The sequence below is a fragment of the Cervus elaphus genome, chromosome 26 (genome assembly GCF_910594005.1).
Source record: "Cervus elaphus chromosome 26, mCerEla1.1, whole genome shotgun sequence".
Classification (NCBI taxonomy): Eukaryota; Metazoa; Chordata; class Mammalia; order Artiodactyla; family Cervidae; genus Cervus; species Cervus elaphus.
The window spans coordinates 16,113,971-16,134,003 of record NC_057840.1 but is presented as its reverse complement, the minus strand read 5'-3'; positions in this window follow the sequence as shown (position 1 = coordinate 16,134,003).

Genomic DNA, 20,033 nt, shown 5'->3' with positions numbered 1-20,033 from the left:
TCAAATGGACCAACTCATTTGTCTCATTTTAGCTTGCAAGGGGATAGTGGCTGAACAAATTGCCTCATTTGTGCTTCTATAATGGAGTACTTCCTGGTGTTGCTTGCTCCATCCAGGTGCTAAGACAGCAAAGTTGTCACTGCAGTGATATGAGTCAGCTACTAACAGTGGCATCTCTTGTTTCTAAGAGAGATGAAACAGAAATGAAACATTCCTCTTGGTGTCACTAGTAACTGAAGACGTCTGGAATTTTTCAGTCAATAGGCAGGTTCTCTTTTTTCTCCTATTTACATTTGTTAATTTAAGTCATTCACGATGAAAAGAACACTGCATGTAGATTCTGGACACAAGGGGTACTGTACCTACTTTACCCTATGTTGAATGTAGGTCTTTGGCAACTTTACTGATTTCTGCCTCAGTTTTACTATTGGTAAGATGAAGAATTCCAAAAGAATGTCTTTCTTTTTATGTTTATTTATTTACTTGGCTGCATCAGGTCTGAGTTGCGGCATGCCAGGATCTTCGTTACATCATTCAGCATCCTTCGTTGTGGCTCATGGAATCTTTAGCTGTGGCAAGTGGGCTTAGCTGCTCCACAGCATGTCGGATCCTAGTGCCCTGACCTGGGGTCGAGCCAGCGTCGCCTGCATTGCAAAGTGGATTCTTAATGACTGGACCTGGGAAATCACCTAAAACGTTCAAGTGGAGCTGCCCTTCATTTGCTCATTCAGCAAACATTTGTTCAGTACCTAAGTGTATCAGGCATGGTGCTAATCTCTGCGGATACCAAGATGAGAAAATAATGGTCTTTGTCCTTGAAATCCCTAATGTGTGATGAGAGAGTAGAAAAGAAACCCACAACTCTTATGCAGTATATTTAGCGATATAATGGGATAAAGCTCGAATCACTGTGGGAATGTGAAATTAAGGCACCAAAACACCGGGCTGACTGCCTCACCGCAGGAAGACACTGACGGCAGGTGTGAATTCAGGCTTCTAGCCTGGATGCTCTGTCAGAACGCTGCTTCAAAACCCTATGCCAATGTCATGTTGTAAAAACAAGGATGGTGGGTATATTAAAAGAATAAGAGAAAGGCTCCCTAGGCTTACGTTCTATCTCTGACTTATTAACTCATTTACTTAGGCAAGTTCTTCTGCACCTCATCCATACCTGTAAAATGGAGAGAACAATTGGCCTATCTCCTAGATTTGCTGGAAATATAAAATTAGTCAGTGAAACCTTGACATTTTTATAGGCAATTCATAGACTCTATTTCATTTATAACATCCCAACACCTTGTTATAGGCTCTCAAAGAAGGACAAGCATGGCTTTCAGTTTTAATTTCAGTTGCCTTTAGAACACATTGCTGGCTAAATCCTAGAGTTCTATCTCATTTCTCTCTACTCACTGTTAGGAACCCTGAGGAGATATAGAGCTGGCTGTTAAAGTGGTGATATTAACAATATTGTCATTGATCTTGGGTCTGTAATTCTAAACTGAAGAAGAGACATTTGTGTCCTTAACCAAATAGCACAGCCAAGAGCATATACATGGTAAAATTTATCCTGGAAGCTTTAAGCAGGAGATCACATTTGCTGTTAATAATCCCCTCTGCCACATCATACATGGCAAAATGCCTCCCTTCCCTGGGTGGCCTGTGTAAGTGGCCTTCTCTTTATTTTCTTTTAAATGTCCTCCAGTCTCCTGGACCCTTATATGACACATAATCTTTCAGCTGGGTAAGGGACATGGCTAATTTTCCAGGGAAAGGAAAACTCAAGGACCAATTACATAAACATAAGAAGATATAGATATTTATATCCAACTGAATATGCCTTCAGAATCATAAGGTTTTTACAGCTGCACCTCTGTCTCATATCAAAGCTAAGTAGCTCACTCTGTGGTCCAGCCATGGGAGATATTCTGGCTTGCTCAGTAAGCTGCAGATGAGACACCTAAACCCTGGTGGAAAGGTGCTTCTCTGCTGATGCTTTGAACACAGCCTGCCAAGTCTGTCTTTTCCAGAGGCTGATCCAGCCCCTTTTCAGCTACCTACAAGCAGATGCTCCCGCAGGTTGATTATTTCTTTTTACTGTAAACACCTTGTCTTTTCCACTATCCTAGCTGCCCACCTTGTTTCAATAAAGCACTTTTTACTAACCAGTGATAGACTCATTTTAAAGATGAGGAAACTGGATCCCAGAGAGTTTGTGAGTACGGTACCACGTCGCATCATCTGTGACTCAGCGTTCAGTGCCTTCTCCAGCACCCACACTGATTGTAGCAATATACCAGTCTTTCACAATGGCTGACGCCTTTCTGAACGTTTTCTGGAAAGAGTAAGAAGTCAAAATTCACAGTAAAGTCATAGGCAGAGGGAGACTAGCTCTAGTAAATATCAAGACAGTAGTTACATAGCTATAGAAATCGTGACAGTGTGGCATTAGTTCAGGGACAAACAGAGAAGTGGAATTGGCTCTGATCAAGTAGTGGCGAAAGGATTCACGAAACAGCCCTGGGGAAACTGAATAATCTGGATAGAATGCAAACTTGGATTTCTATTTCAAGCAACGCATACAAATGCATTTGAAGAGGATTAAAGATCCAAATGTGAAAAGTCAAAATTGTAAATTTACAGGTGTTGATAAATATCTCCATGACTTTATGCTGGAGAAAGAGTGCTTAAAAATATCCAGACATATCCGGTTTAGTCATCCAACAAGAAGAAATGAATATGAAATTCCAGCAATAAGAAATGAACAAAAGATTGGAGCTGAAGACCTTAAGTGCTTGCTTTTTGCCTGTTGACCAGATAACTAGAACTATCTGCATTATCTATGCAGCATGGGGTTTTTATTATTTTTACCTAAAGACGTCTCTTTTTGGTAATGACAAACGTGTTTTTTTTTTTTTTAAAAAAAAAAGCCTGTTTTTTCTCAATACACCTTTAAAGGTTTTTAAATTGTTTCATATCTGGTCAAGTTGAGATTTTTAAGAACCTCATTTTTAAAAGTTTACAGCTTGATTTTTTCAAAAAAAAAAGTCAACAAACTGCAAGCACCTGTTAATAAAGGTCTTAAATAATAAAAAAAAAAAAAATCCAGACATAAAGACTAATACAAATATTACAATTTAAAACTTCTTTACAAGAGAGACACCTTAGACAGAGTTCAAAAACAAATTATACACTAACAGAGGATGTTTTCACAGATAAACCCCACAAATGATTATTATTATTAAGTTGTGACTAATAATAGAAAAATGAGCAAACCTAATAGAAAAATGAGCAAACATCCTAACAGAAAAATGAGCAAAATACGAGAATGACCAATTCATTAAAAAAGAGAATATAATTGACCAATAAGCTTATGAAAAGATTATCAACCTCTATGTTAACTAAGGAAGTACAAATTCAAACCACTATGTGCTATAACCTCACACAATTCAGGTTGCTAAAAATTTAAGTCCAACAGCACCAAGGCTGGCAAGCATGTGGAGCAAGAAGAAGTAGGAGTCTGAATTGGCAGACCAACTTTAGACAGCGGTTGACAACATTCTAGTCAAGGTAAAGATGCATACAGCTTCAACTCAACAACAATTATATTCCTAAATCTACACCCTGGAGAAATTCTTGCAAATAAACACAAAAGAATATACACCAATGTGTATAGCAGGAGTAGTTGTGTGGCAAAAAATTGGAAGCATCCTATAAAAAAACTCTTAATAGAAGATCAGTTCATTATTTTGTGATGTCTTCACAGACCAGAATAACACGCAGCAATGAAAATGAATAAATAGGCTAGACATAATTAAATCCACATCAATAAACCACCTAGACATAATGTTAAATAAAGAAAAAGACATGGGCTTGCAAAATACATGGGCTCCCCTGATAGCTCAGATGGTGAAGAATCTGCCTGCAATGCAGGAGAACTGGGTCAATCCCTGAGTCAGGAATATATCCTGGAGAAGGGAATGGCCACACACTCAAGTATTCTTGCCTGGAGAATTCCACTGACAGAGGAGCCTGGTGGGCTACAGTCCATGGGGTTGCAAAATACATATGACATTATAGCATGTAAATAGTCTAAAATATGTAAAATAGTAAAATATAATGCTCTTGAATCATAAAGAAATGATAAAATAATAAAGAAATATACTGAAATAGTGAATATCCAAATTAAACTTAATTTGGTGGAGAATGGGATTGGATCTAAAGTGTTTCATAAGGAAACACTGTTTCTACAGTGTTGATAGCACTTTATTGTGAATATATCTGAAATATTTCATAATAACTTTCTTAATCAAAGGGAAAACACATGAGTACAAATACCTCTTACTAGTTACGTCACAGGTACTAGGAAATGTGTTGTCTGTTTTCATATGTATTGTTTCAGTCAGTTCTCACAGCATTTCTCATAATCTGATGAATCACATTCTACTTGCATTCTGAAATACATTCCACTTTTCCAGTCTTAGGATAACATATCAATGTACTGGGCAATCACAGACAAGGCATGGTTTCCAGTTCAGCCCTTGACACTGACCAGCTCTGGGCCTTCAAGTCATTTCACTTCTCTGGGCCTCTGCTTCTTCATGAAGAGAGGGCTGAGCTAATTCCCCTTCCAGGACTGTTTTATGAATTAGGCTGTTGATGTTAATAAAGGTAACATCTCCCAGAGATATTTTATGAAAACAATTAAACCCAAGAGGAAATGATTTCTAGGAAACTTTCAGATAAGAGTAGTAACTTGCAGGTATCAAATAACTGGCATGAGTATTACAATGAGTGCATAATTTGATAAAATATGCCTGTTGTAAAAAATATGTTAAAAAAAGGACTCTTCTTATATTTAGAGTGGAAAGTTTATTTCTAGATGAACTGACTCAGATTCTAAGTAGGCAGATTTTGTAGTGTCAGATTCTTTTTACTGCACTCTATTATTGTATAGTAAAGCTGAATTAATTAGCACTATAATTTAAGAATTGGTCACTATGGTTATCCTATTTATTTTAAATAGAAATGGAATTGCAAAGGACTGTATTCACATGATCCCTTCACTGCAAAACAAGAAATCTCTATACAATGTCCTTAAAAATCAGCCAACTAGTCTCTTCTTCAAGTTCTTTCTTGCTGTATTTTTCCATTTTCTTTTCCTTTTTTAAATATACAATTTTGTGACACAGTTGTGGGGTATATGCAAGTATAGCTCATAGAAATATACACGAGGGATATTTCTACAGAATCTTACTGTCTGGAAACAAAACAAAAACACCAATATCCTGAATAACAAGAAAAAGCACTCACAAATTCTTGCTCAACAGCTCTCCTTCATTTAGACGTGTATTCCATGGTATAGCATACCCTCAAATGGACTGGTTGCAACACAATTTAGTAGGTTATAGTTTCCTTATAATATTTCAAACCAGAAAATACACCCTTACCCTTGCTAGAGCTCTGAGAAAGGAAACAAAGAAGTAACATAGGAGACTATTGTAACTTTCACTGAGTGCTAATTTCCTTTGCAAAATCAAAGGAAATATTCTATCCTATGTCACAGGTATTAAACTATCTCAACAACACAGTCAGGGAAGTAACCTCAGAAGTAATTTAAAACCAAAAATTAATATGTAAAATAAAATAACAAGGACTATCTTTTAAAAGATAGGTGTTTGCAAGAAAATTAGGCATATGAAAACAAAACAACAAAAAAAACAGCAAAGATGGTAACATTAATATCAATTAAAGTACAATTTACAACCTTAAGCCTTAAACTGGTTAGCAGTATACTATATCATGATGAAACATTCAATGCATAAAGAAGCTCTAACAGTTATGCAAATCTTTACACCGAACAATAAAACTGTGAAACATGTAATGCCAAAACTCTCAGAATGTCAAAATTTTGATAAAATCAAGACAATAGTACAGAAGTTAATAATCTCTTACAGAATTTGACAGATCATGTAGCCAAAAACATATATGGTTATGGAGAGTTTGAGGAAATATACTAAAGTAAGCATAATTATTATAAAATGTATTTATAGAATTTTATATCCTACAAGCAAAAATAAACATTATTGTTTTATGCTCATGAAATGTTCACAGAAGTCAATTACATGCTAGCCCAGAAAAAAAACTTTAGTACATTCCTTAAGGTAGAGATTTTACAAGGACATTCTCTGATAAAATATAATAAAACTATAAATTGATAAGAAAACTATAAGCATAGAAATTAAAAATATGTTTAAAACTTAACTTCTGGGAGAAAAAATAAATAAAAAACAAAGTAACAGTTTATTTAAGTTCAACTGAAAGGATAAGACTTGTAAAAATTGATGCCAAGGAGTGTAAAAGCAAATGCTTTCAGGGACCAAGTAGAGATATAAAGGTGTGAAAGATTTTGTTATAAGACAGTAGAGAGTAAGGAGAGTGAGGAGAGCAGGGGAATAGATGCCAGGATCAGGGAACTCAGGGAATTCAAAATATAAAAGAAAAAAAAAAAACTAAGAAATAATAAAAAGGGAAGAAACAGACAGAGAGAAAGGAAAATAACAGAATGGAAAAGTAAAGGTGAACAAAGCAGAAATATTTATGGTTAGTCCATTTATAAAACCTAATCTATTTAATATAAATGGAGAATAAAAATAAACCAAAGGACAGTAAGATGGTAAGCTCAATACATATTGTTGGTATAATCTGGAAGAAAATAAATCTAGAGCTCAACCTCACACCCCATGTAAAGGAGTTTCCCTGTGAATTAAAAACTAAATGTAGAACAAATGTATACCGGTAATGAAGAAACTACAGGAGACTAATATTCCAGGTTGGACATAGCTTTTATAAGGAAGAGAAGAAGAAGCACATTGACCAAAAGGAAATAAATGGATAGATCTTTTTCTGTGTAAAAATTTACAATTTTCAGATAGGCTGAGAAAAATCTTTTTTTTTTAAAGAGAAAGTCCCTAAAGTTTAAGTCCCTTCTAGAAATTAATGAAAGATAGTGAAATATAAAATTGTAAAGAATATAAATAAGACAATTCACAGAAAAAGAATCACAAATAAACAATAAATATACAAACTAGAAATCAGTGAAGCATAAAAAATTCCTTATAATTTTTAATTCTTCAGATTAGCAAAATTTTAAAATATTGATAACATCTAGTACTGGCAAGGATATTGGGAAATGGATATTCTCATATGTGCTTACTGAGGTTATTAATTTGTGCATAGTAGCAGTTTTGGAAAGTAAGTCTTATATAGTTTATAATAACTGAGGTGTGCATAATTTCTAATCCATTTCTAGAAATATTTATGATAGAAATAAAAACTGGCAGATGAAATAATATATGTAAAAGAATGTTTTTTGATTTATTGCTTGCCATGTTTAAAAAATGGAAACAAACTAAATAGCCACCCATAAGTCATAGGTTAAATAAATTATGACATATCCATATTCTGGGATACTCTGCTGCCAAGTGAAATAAATCTGAAGGAGTCCACAAGTCAAAGAGTAATACGTGGAGTATGGTTCCATTTTTATTTTTTCCTCTCTATACATTCACATATGGTTGAGGATTGAAAAAAAATATTAATAGGTTAGTGTAAGTTACCTCAGAAGAATGGAACTGTAATGAGACACTTCAGTTTTCAACACTTTCACATTGTTTAAACTGTTACAACAAGCATGCAATCTATATTACTTTCATATTTTGAAAAGTCATTATAAAATTCTAACCTGTATCTTGTGACTATGATTAAGGGTGCCTTCAGGAGTAATCTCTGCCTGTGTTCATTTGCTGGGGCTGCCATAGGATCTCACAGTTTCCAGCATTTGGATATCCGTGGGGACGCTGGGCAGAGTTAATGTCCCATCTACCATGTCATTCATGATGTGGGACAAATACTACATCCAGACTTCAAATCGCAACCATCTTGGTCACTCAAATGATTGGATAATCCCTCCTCCCTCATTTTCCACTTTGCCTCCTCAAGATTGAGGCACGTCGACAGTCTAAGTGTTCTTGTGTAAAGGAGTTTTGAGACAGGGTGTGAAGAAAATGTGGTCCCTAAGACTTCTTGACTCGTGTCAAGATGCAGTGAAGACAGACTGCGAAGGGTGTGGAGTGACTTAGAGGAAAAGAGGGAGAAAGGGGGTGTTTCTTAAAGCCCACCTCAAGCAGAGGAGGCCTTCACTCAGGGAGGCAGACTAAGGGCTGGGCGGGTGCCTGGTCAGGGGACAGGGGCCATGGGTCGGGCAGCGAAACCGCACATGTGATATGATGGGACCTTCTGAGACCTGAAAGTGTAGCAGTGGGCTGACCAGACTCTCCAAAGATGCCCTCCTAGGAAGCGTAGCACAGATGCAGCAGATCAAAACCCACACAGACAAGCGATGCGTTGTTTGCAACCCTTGGTGCCGCGCTGCATGCTACTGTCCAGAGCGTACACATATAGCAGGTTGAGGAAGAAGTGACTCATGTCCTGCCAGCAGGAAACATGGGGCCTCAGCGTCAAAAATGCAGTTGATTTATGGAAAATGGGCAAAGTAATATTTCCTTTATCCCTGAGCTCAAGATTTATGACTGCATCCTCTCAAGCTGATTGGGAGTGCTTAAGAGAAATTCTTTCCTTTTTGGATATTGAGAGACAAGTATTTCCTTACAGATAAAGCTTCAGGACTGGATGTGGAATTCAGCCAGTGAATGTCTTTTGTCTCCCTCGTTTTTGGAAAAGAATTAAGAGCTTTCAATCTGCTTCTAAGAAAAACTTCCTTTAGTGGAAAAAATTCAAAGGAGGGGAAAAAAGCATTTGGCTCTGAGGTTAACCATGATCTTATAATGTGAAACTGCAGAGAATAAATGATATCTCGATTCCAGTGTTTTAAAAGCGATTTCAAATGTAGAGGAAACCTAATCATGTTTTTACTCCAAGGAAAATTCATCTGAGCATTGTAGTCAGGAGATCAAAGAGCAGGTCCAGTGTAAGGAACATCGTTCCTTCCAAGGTACCCAAGGCTAAATGAGAACACAGCCACGCGGAGCCAAGCCTCTCACCCTGTCCTTCTTGGTTAATTCTTTTTAAAGCTAAGTGAAGGGCATGACAGGTAATTCTCCTGAATTCCATACAGTTGGTTTAAATATATTCATCCAACACACTTTTACTGAGCACTATTCCAACTACTAGCAATACAGCAAGCATTTTGAGAGTCAGGCAATTTTGTTTTAAAAGTTTTATAGCTGAGTCTGTATTAGGAGCCTGTAAAAGGGAGATTATACTAATTTCTTGAGAGCATTTGCTCTGAGAATTAAATGACGTTCATCGAAACCACCACAGTCTCCAAAACGTAGTAAATGCTGAATAAATATCCATTACTATTTTCATTCCCTTGTATTTTACTAGACTCCTTTTAGTAAAATACAAAAAATTAAAATAGTAATGAATGTTTGTTGTTCAGTCGCTAAGTTGTGTCCGACTCTGCAACCCCATGGACTACAGTATGCCAGGCTCCCCTGTCCTTCACTATCTCCCAGAATTTGCTCAGAATATTTATTCAGCATATACTATGTTTTTGATACTGTTATGGTTTAGATAATGTCATTTAATTGTCACCTTGCTTATTTAAATTATATGCAGAGTAAATCATGCAAAATATCAGATTGGATGAAGTTCAAGTTGGAATCAAGATTACTGGGAGAAATATCAATAACCTCAGATATGCAGGTGACACCACCCTTATGGCAGAAAGCAAAGAAGAACTAAAGAGGCTGTTGGTGAAGGTGAAAGAAGAGAATAAAAATGCTGGTTTAAAACAGCATTCAAAAGACTAAGGTCAAGGCATCCAATCTCATCACTTTATGGCAAATAGATGGGGAAACAATGGAAACAGTGACAGACTTTATTTTCTTGGGCTCCTAGATCACTGCAGACAGTGACTGCAGCCATGAAATTAAAAGATGCTTGCTCCTTGGAAGAAAACCTATGACAAACCTAGGTAGCATATTAAAAAGCAGAGACATCACTTTGCTGACAAAGGTCCATATAGTCAAAGCTATGGTTTTTCCAACAGTCATGTACAGATGTGAGTGAGTGAGTGAAAGTCGCTCAGTCATATCTGACTCTTTGAAACCCCATGAACTATATAGTCCATGGAATTCTCCAGGCCAGAATACTGGAGTGGGTAGCCTTTCCCTTTTCCAGGGGATCTTCCCAACCCAGGGATCAAACCCACGTCTCCTGCATTGCAGGCAGATTCTTTCCCAGCTGAGACACAAAGGAAGCCCTTGTGAGAACAGATGTGAGAATTGGACAAAAAGAAGGCTGAGTCCAAAGAATTAATATTTTCAAACTGTGGTGTTGGAGAAGACCCTTCAGAGTCCCTTCAACAGCAAGAAGATTAAACCAGCCAATTCTAAAGGAAACCAGTCCTGAATATTCATTGGAAGGACTGATGCTGAAGCTGAAGCTGCAATACTTTGGCCACCTGATGTGAAGAACCGACTCATTGGGAAAGACCCTGATGCTGGGAATGATTGAGGGCTGGAGAAGAGGACAACAGAGGATGAGCTGGTTGTATGGCATCACCAACTCAATGGACATGAATTTGAGCACACTCTGGGAGAGGGTGAAAGGCAGGGAAGCCCGTCTTGCCACAGTCCATGGGGCTGCAAAGAGTCGGATGTGACTGAGCAACTAAACAACGACTTGTTATGAGTAGGACTTCCCAGTTGGCTCAGTGGTGAAGAATGCACCTGCCAATGTAGGAGATGTAAGAGACACAGGTTCAATTCCTGGGTCGGGAAGATCCCCTGGAGAAGGAAATGAGAACCCCCTCCAGTATTTCCATGGGAAAATCCCATGGATAGAGGAGCCTGGAGGGCTACAGTCCATAGGATCACAAAGAGTTGGACATGACTTAGCAACTAAACAACAATAATGGTATGAGTAAGAATCTAATTTGTTATTTTCTTCCAAATAGCCATTTTCCCAGGATTGTTTATTGACTGATACAACTGTACCTAACTGATTTACAATGCTGCCTTTACTTTACATGAGTTTTTCAATATATTACTCTTTCTGTGTTATTTTATTTCATCGATTTGAGATGTTTTTATATTTTGATTCTGTCACAGAGCCTTGAATCTGGTTTTCCCACTGTTGCTTCACAACCTTTTTAGTTAAACATATCTTCTGTCATCAATCAAGGAAAATGTCTAATAAGGTGAAACCATGTGGCATGAATATAAGAAACCTCCCTTCAGTTTGACAGGAATTCATTATTCAATACTTTTTGGACAAGACTCTTTAATCAGCTAAAATTCCTTTGCCTTATGTGCTTCTCTGATTATAATAGACTTTATTAAGTATTCATTACTGTATAAGTATTTCTTGAACCCGATATTGAGTCAAAATGAAAGCACTCTGTAAATAATGAATTTCTCTCAAATATCAATCCAAAAATTCTTACATAAATGCAAGTATTTGGGATAATGTGTGCATAATATTATGACTTCTCCTTTAAGAGTGTACTTTCTGATTATAAATGAATGTGAACACTTAATACTTATTATAATTTATAAACACAGGCAGAACATATGGCAATGGAAAATTAAAATTAGCCATACTCTCAGTTCATAGAGGGGGCAAACTACTGGTAGTATTTTGATAAATTTTCAGGCTTTATACATGTTATATACATTTAAACATAATGCTCATTTTTCTCCGATTATGATACTAAAGCCTGTCTTTCTGTAGAAAATAATGTAAAGCATAAAGATAAAATCATTCTGAATTTCATGATGTATATAATTTTATTACTGCTTTTATTAAGTAAGTTGACAATCTAGCATATGTGACCAAGTATTTTTCTACATCAAGAAAAAAATTATCTGTAAGTATCTCACTGGCATATACTGCAATGTCTCTGTTGCTAAACTTTTCAGTTCAGTTCAGTCGCTCAGTCGTGTCTGACTCTGCGACCCCATGGACTGCAGCACGCCAGGCCTCCCTGTCCATCACCAACTCCCGGAGTTTACCCAAACCCATGTCCATCGAGTCGGTGATGCCATCCAACCATCTCATCCTCTGTCGTCCCCTTCTCCTCCTGCCCCCAACTCCTCCCAGCATCAGGTATTTTTCCAATGAGTCAACTCTTCGCATGAGGTGGCCAAAGTATTCAGCTTCAGCATCAGTCCTTCCAATGAACACCCAGGACTGATCTCTTTTAGGATGGACTGGTTGGATCTCCTTGCAGTCCAAGGGACTCTCAAGAGTCTTCTCCAACACCACAGTTCAAAAGCATCAATTCTTCCGCGCTCAGCTTTCTGTATAGTCCAACTCTCACATCCATACATGACTACTGGAAAAACCATGATGGATCTTTGTTGGCAGAGTAATGTCTCTGCTTTTTAATATGCTGTCTAGATTGGTCATAGCTTTTCTTCCAAGGAGCAAGCGTCTTTTAATTTCATGGCTGCAATCACCATCTGCAGTAATTTTGGAGCCCAAGAAAATAAAGTCAGCCACTGTTTCCACTGTCTCCCCATCTATTTGCCATGAAGTGATGGGACCAGATGCCATGATCTTCATTTTCTGAATGTTGAGCTTTAAGCCAACTTTTTCACTCTCCTCTTTCACTTTCATCAAGAGGCTCTTTAGTTCCTCTTCACTTTCTGCCATAAGGGTGGTGTCATCTGCATATCTGAGGTTATTGATATTTCTCCCAGCAATCTTGATTCCAGCTTGTACTTCCTCCAGCCCAGTGTTTCTCATGATGTACTCTGCATAGAAGTTAAATAAGCAGGGTGACAATCTACAGCCTTGACGTACTCCTTTTCCTATTTGGAACCAGTCTGTTGTTCCACGTCCAGTTCTAACTGTTGCTTCCTGACCTGCATACAGGTTTCTCAAGAGGCAGGTCAGGTGGTCAGGTATTCCCATCTCCTTCAGAATTTTCCACAGTTTATTGTGATCCACACAGTCAAAGGCTTTGGCATAGTCAATGAAGCAGAAATAGATGTTTTTCTGGAACTCTCTTGGTTTTTTGATGATCCAGCGGACGTTGGCAACTTGATCTCTGGTTCCTCTGCCTTTTCTAAAACCAGCTTGAACATCTGGAAGTTCATGGAACTGAAACATCTGGAAGGTCAGGGGTGGCGGCCAAGAGGAGCAAACCCACGTCTATGGATCGACAGCTGCGTGGGCGCAGGAGGACCGAGAGGAGCTACTCCACGTTCAAGGTCAGGAGGGGTGGCCGTGAGGAGATACCCCTCGTCCAAGGTAAGGAGCAGCGGCTGTGCTTTGCTGGAGCAGCCGTAAAGATATACCCCATGACCAAAGTAAGAGAAACCTAAGTAAGACAGTGGGTGTTGCGAGAGGGCTAAACCTTTAGGGTATTCTAATTTTTCAAAATTAAAAAAAAAATGTGCAATGAATCCCTTTGAACAGAAAGAGAGTTTTTTTAGTATCCTAAATAAAACACATCTTTTGCCAAATTGCTTTTCAAAAAGGTCATGTCCATTTTTCTCTATAAGTTCATAAAATATTACTGTTCTATATTTTTTGGAAGGTTCATTTTTTGGTAGATAGGGATATTTGCTGATTTCTAAGCTTCTCTTCTGTATTCTCAAAAGAATTTACAATGTTTAAGCAATCACAGCTTCATCAGTGTCGGAAGATTTAAATTGTTTAGACTAGTGCTTCTAAAAATATGAATTACCTGGGGACCTTGTTAAAATGCAGATCCTAATTCAAGAGGTCCATGGTGGAGCTGGAGAGTCTGTGTTTCTGAAATGCTTCCAAGGGTTGAGACTGTGTGACTGGTCTCCAGGTCATAGCGGAGTATTCAGATGCCTTATTACTGTTTTATCCATCTTGGTATTCACTTCCTTCCTATGTTATTTTATGTTAAAATTTGAAAATTATTCTTCTTGATGGAGAAGCTCTAAGCAAAAAAAGAGAGAAAGTTGAGAATGCTGTATTCTGACTGTTATGGTAAAATTATGCCACATGACCCAAGATGCAACCTGCTTCTTCTCATGTTTTGCGTTTAGTACCTTTTTTATCCTTAGTATTCTAGCAAATCTCAGGTCAGCTTGGACTGAACCGCTAATTGTCATTTGTCTCCCTTTTGTCCGCATCCTTTGCCTTTGTCTCTTCTTTCGCCATTTCTCCGCGTGTCTAACACTGTGAGCAGCCCCACTGGCTTTTTAGAAGTCCTCACACACTCTTCCTCACTGTGTGTTTGGATCATTGCAGAAGCCCCCCAGACTGCTGGGCCCACCTCTTTCCACTCTGTCTGTATCCTCTCGACTTGCAGTCCACTCTGAGATTTTGGAAAAGGACTTTTACGAACTCTGACATATGTCACAAAACATATGACTTTATACCCAGACTTCCCCTTCTTTGGCTATTGTGACTCCTAGGATGGTATAGTCACCACTTCCCACGATTTCCATCACTTGTGTAGTTCTTCAGTTTTGAGACTGGACAAAATCGGGAAGACACATTGTGATTATGTATGTGAAGGAACTTGCTTTGTGAAATGTAAAGCCCCACTGGAGAATGAATCATTCTCATTTCTTCCTTAGTCTTGAAATTCTCAGCCAAGTGGGTAAAAATGTGTCAGTCTGCTTTTAACAAGATGCGGCTCTCAGATGCCGAATGGTTGAAATCCCGCCCTATGTTACATCTTGCCCCTATGTCAGTACATCTGTGGTCTCTGTTGAGAAAGCATGCATTTTTGCTGTGCTGTACTTAGTCACTTAGTAATGTCCGACTCTTTTCGACCCCATGGACTGTGACTCGCCAGGCTCTTCTGTCCATGGAATTCTCCAGGCAAGAATACTGGAAGAGGTTGCCATGGCCTCCTCCAGGGCATCTTCCCAACCCAGGGATCGAACCCAGGTCTCCCGCATTGCAGGCAAATTCTTTACCATCTGAGCCACCAGGGAAGTCCTTGCATTTTTGCTGCATCATTTCTATTTTCCCTCTTTTTCTTTCTTCTAAATAATTGCTCTTTGATTTTTAAATTTTAGTTACAATTTTATATCCACATATCAAACGATCTTACCATGTTTTAATAGCTCCATTATATCAAGTAAATTATGTTCCATAATTTACATAAGCATTTCCCTGTTGTAGGAAACCTGGTTTACCTCAGATTTCTTTTTTTTTTGTAAACATTGATGATTTATATTATCATTCATATAGTTTTTCTTGTATCTTCAATTTTGTTTCCTTAATATAGACTTCTAGAAGAAGTTCCTGATAAATACAATCTTTTAAATATTAAAATAAAAATCTTTGACTTGGAAAGCCTAATTTTAGAAACATAATCTATAAGATAAATTTTAGTAATGTAAATTAGAGCAAACTAAATGTCTATTTGAAAACTGGATAATTATTATAAATTGTTCTCTAAACAATTCCCACTCTGTTTTCCAAAAGAAATAATGATGGCTTAACTATATATGCAAGTTAGAGAGAAGCTGCCATCATTATTTGATATTAAAAGCCTAAAATATTCTTTCCAACTTAGTAGAACACAATACAAAAATGGCACCTTGGTTTAGTTTTCATATATTTGATTGCCTGCTAGGTTGTTTATTTTTTGAAATTTGTTTATTAATTGTATTTCTTAATTTGTGAAATATCTTTTTCTGTTCTCTGCCTACTTGTTTTTTAAAATATCAGATTCTAGGGAAATAATTAAAAAATAGAAATAGTAAGCAATAATGACTAGCCATGGGCTTCCCTAGTAGCTTAGATGGTAAAGACTCTGCTTATGGTAAAGATGCAGGAGACCCAAATTCAATCCCTGGGTCGGGAAGATCCCCTGGAGAAAGGTGTGACTACCACTCTAGTATTCTTGCCTGAAGAATCCCATGGACACAGGAGCCTGGCAGGCTACAGTCCATGGGGTCATGAAGAGTCGGACATGACGCACGCATTAACTATCCATATATTTGTTATAATTTATTGTTGTTGTTCAGCTGCTAAATTGTGTCTGACTCTTTGCAATCCCATGAACTGCAGCAATCAAGCTTCCCTGTCCTTCACTATCTCCCGGAGTTTGCTCAAATTCATGCCTATTGAGTTGGTGGTGCTATCTAACCATCTCATTCTCTGCTGCTCCCTCTCCTTTTGCCTTCACTCTTTCCCTCTATTTCCAACCTCATGCTTATATGTTTCTACATCTGTAAAAAAGATGTGAATTATCTTTTCACATGCAGTGCTAAATGTTTATCCTTTTCAACAATATTGTTTATTTAGGGAGTCTTATAAACTGTCATCATATTCAGGAAATGAACACTATCCACAGGTCCATATTCCTATGAATTTACATTTAACTCTTCATGGTAGTGTTTCTAGTTTACTCTTTTATCCATACCTAATTGGTGTTTAGAGACTGCACTCTTGGGTTATTCTTCCTCATTTCAGAAAATTACTTCAAAACAGTGAGTCAAGAGCTGCAGAATCATTGGAAGATATTGATGTGTAAATTACATTGTCAAATATCAGGATTTGGTGGGGGGGGGCAGTGAGCCTTAAAATGGTAATTAGAACTGCATTTATATTTATGTGAAAGCTATAGCAATTAATATACTTTTGGAAACTAAGTCCATCTCTTTATTTTATTTTATTTATTTATTTATTTTTAAGTCCATCTCTTTAAAAAGGGTCAAGAAAAACATTGTGAGCTTGAATCACTCCTTTCAGATCTAAAACATCTGGGTAATGTTAGTATGTAAAGAATTGTAGAGCTCTGTATGAATCATTCGTGCATCAACTTACTAGGAACATTGAGATTTTACATGAATCAGGAGGCTCTTGACATGTAAACACCTTAAGTAAACTGGCTACAAAATTCATATTATTTTTATTTCAAATATACCATCAATGAAGTTCTAAGTTATTAAAGAGATTGAGGTGTCAATCTAAATTTGGTTTTTGGCTCTCCACAGATAGCTTTAAAGCTTAGTTCAGTTCAGTTGCTCAGTTGAGTCCGACCCTTTGCCATCCCATGGACTGCAGCATGCCAGGTTTCCCTGTCCGTCACCAACTCCTGGAGCCTACTCAAACTCATGTCCATCAAGTCGGTGATGCCATCCAACCATCTCATCCTCTGTCATCCCCTTCTCCTTCTGCCTTCAATCTTTCCCAACATCAGGGTCTTTTCCAATGAGTCAGTTCTCCGCATTAGATGGCCAAAGTATTGGAGTTTCAGTTTCAGCATCAGTCCTTCCAATGAATATTCAGGACTGATTTCCTTTAAGATTGACTGGTTTGATCTCCTTGCAGTCCGAGGGATTCTCAAGAGTCTTCTCCAACACCACAGTTCAAAAAGCATCAATTCCTAAGGAGCATGGAATTTGGTATCTTTGCTGAGTGTTGGAAGTTGTCTTTTTAGTCTCTGGACAAATGGTCTAGAGACCAGCTTTTATTTTGGTGTCTAAGGATAATCGGTGGTAGGGTGAGAAAACAGACCAGAAGAGCTATTAATAGGTTAACATCTCAGGTTCTTAATTCATGACATTCATTATCCATCTGTTGTTCAGTCGCCAAAGTTGTGTCCTATTCTTTGCGACCCCGTGGACTCTAGCCCACCAGGCTCCTCTGCCCATGGGGTTTTCCAAGCAAGAATACTGGAGTTGGTTGCCATGTCCTTCTCCAGGGGATCTTCCTGACCCAGAGTTTGAACCCATGTCTCCTTCATTGGCAGGTGGATTCTTTAACACTGAGCCACCAGGAAAGCCATATCCATCTGAGAATAGGAAAAAAAATTGTAGTTTTATAATAAGTGGATCTCCATAGACAAACTCTGAGGTCAAATTCATAACAGTGAACTGAAGGGTTGAAAAGTAAAAAACACCAGGTCCTTGATACTAAAAAAGTATCAAGTTTAAGCAATGGTTCTTAATAGGGGACAGTTTTTTGCCCCCAGAGGTCATTTGCTAATGTTTAGAGACATTTTAGATTATCCTAGACTAACTTGGGATACCAGGTTGCTATAGGCATCCAGAAGCCAGAGGCCAGGGATGCTGCTAAATATCTTGCAAGGCACAGCACAACTCCTACAACAAAGAATTATCTGGCCCCAAAATGTCAATAGTGTTGATATTGAGAAACCAGGAATTAACAAGTTATTTTTTTAAGACTGAGAATATATACAACTTTATCCCTATGGCCAAATCAATAAAATATATTATGTTTTATTGATTTGACCATAGGGGCAAAGCCAACAGGGAGCACAGGATTTCAGGATTTATTATCAAATTTGATTAACTTGCTTATTAATGCATAAGATGTAGAGCCCATATCCTAGAAACATGTGGTTAGTTTCTGACCCTGCCCGGTCTTTACGTGATGGCGCTTAGCTTGTGCTGTGGCAAACTAAACAGCTTAAAATGAATTTGCATGGAATAATAAGAAAACATTAAGATTGTCTTGATACCACACAGAACAAAATGGAATTTGGCGATGATGTAGTTAACATGATTAACATGGATAACAAAGCAAGACTCTTCAGGGCTCCAGTGGAACATTTGTCCTGAATTATCTGTGTTGACTGTCCCCTCTTATTATCAGAATTGAAAAAGCACCAAGTCTTTTTATACAATGCAGACATGATCTAGGTAAAGCAGTGTATCGGGAGTAGGAAGGAGAGATCATTATCTAGGTGTGTTATTGTTTTTAGCTAAGGATAGGACTTGAGAGAAGTAGAAACAAGAGGGAAATGTGACAGAATGCTCCATGTATCAGGATTGTGTGCTAATAGATGCTACACTGAAACTGGCACTTCATTTCCCCAAACTCTTCTTGTTCACAATTTTGGTCCTTTTTCAAACACGGATCAGGATTGAAATGTGTGTGGAGCTCGTAGGTACATTCACTTTTTGCTGCCATGGTCTGCCCACCTTTGATGCCTTGTTTATGCTACATGGATGGGCTTCTCATCACTGCTACTTTCATTTTTTAAGTGTTTAGCCGCACAAGTTGTTAGTAATTTATTGCTTGTTCGTGGGTAAAAAACATGAAATATTTTGTAAGCTTTGTAGATAGCTGTGAGTGGTTTTGGGAAGACACTAATTTCATGGATATTTTACACCTTACAGCATATTTTAAAATATTTTATAAAAAGTTCTGTCCCTAAAAAATACCCTTAAATGTTAGAAAGCCCATTTACATAGAAAGTTTTAATAAATATAATGAATTAAAACATTTGACAAGCTATCTTTAGCAGGTTAGGATCTGATATAAATTTTTCCTTTTTTAAATTTGGTAGCTATTTTTCTTCTACTCACTAAGATCAGGAATTCACATTAAGTAAAAATTCAGGTAAAAGGCACATTGCTATGGCTGTATTTCAAGTCAAGATAGCACAGTTGAATGTATACATTGAATTTATCCTATAAACCTATTCAGTTCAGTCGCTCAGTAGTGTCTGACTCTTTGCAACCCCATGGACTACAGCACATCAGGCTTCCCTGTTCATCACCAACTCTCGGAGCCTACTCAAACTCATGTCCATCGAGTCGGTGATGCCATCCAACCATCTCATCCTCTGTCGTCCCCTTCTCCTCCCACCTTCAATCTTTCCCAGCATCAAGGTTTTTCCAATTAGTCATTCTTTGCATCAGGTGGCCAAAGTATTGGAGTTTCAGCTTCAGCATCAATCCTTCCAATGAATATTCAGGACTGATTTCCTTGAGGATTGACTGGTTGGATCTCCTTGCAGTCCAATGGACTCTCAAGAGTCTTCTCCAACACCAAAGTTCAAAAGCATCAATTCTTCGGCGCTCAGCTTTCTTTATAGTCCAGCTCTCACGTCCATACATGACCACTGAAAAAAACATAGCTTTGACTAGATGGACCTTTGTTGGCAGAGTAATGTCTCTGCTTTTTAATATGCTGTCTAGATTGGTCATAGCTTTTCTTCCAAGGAGCAAGCGTCTTTTAATTTCATGGCTGCAGTCACCATCTGCTGTCATTTTGGAACTCAAGAAAGTAAAGTCTCTCACTGTTTCTAC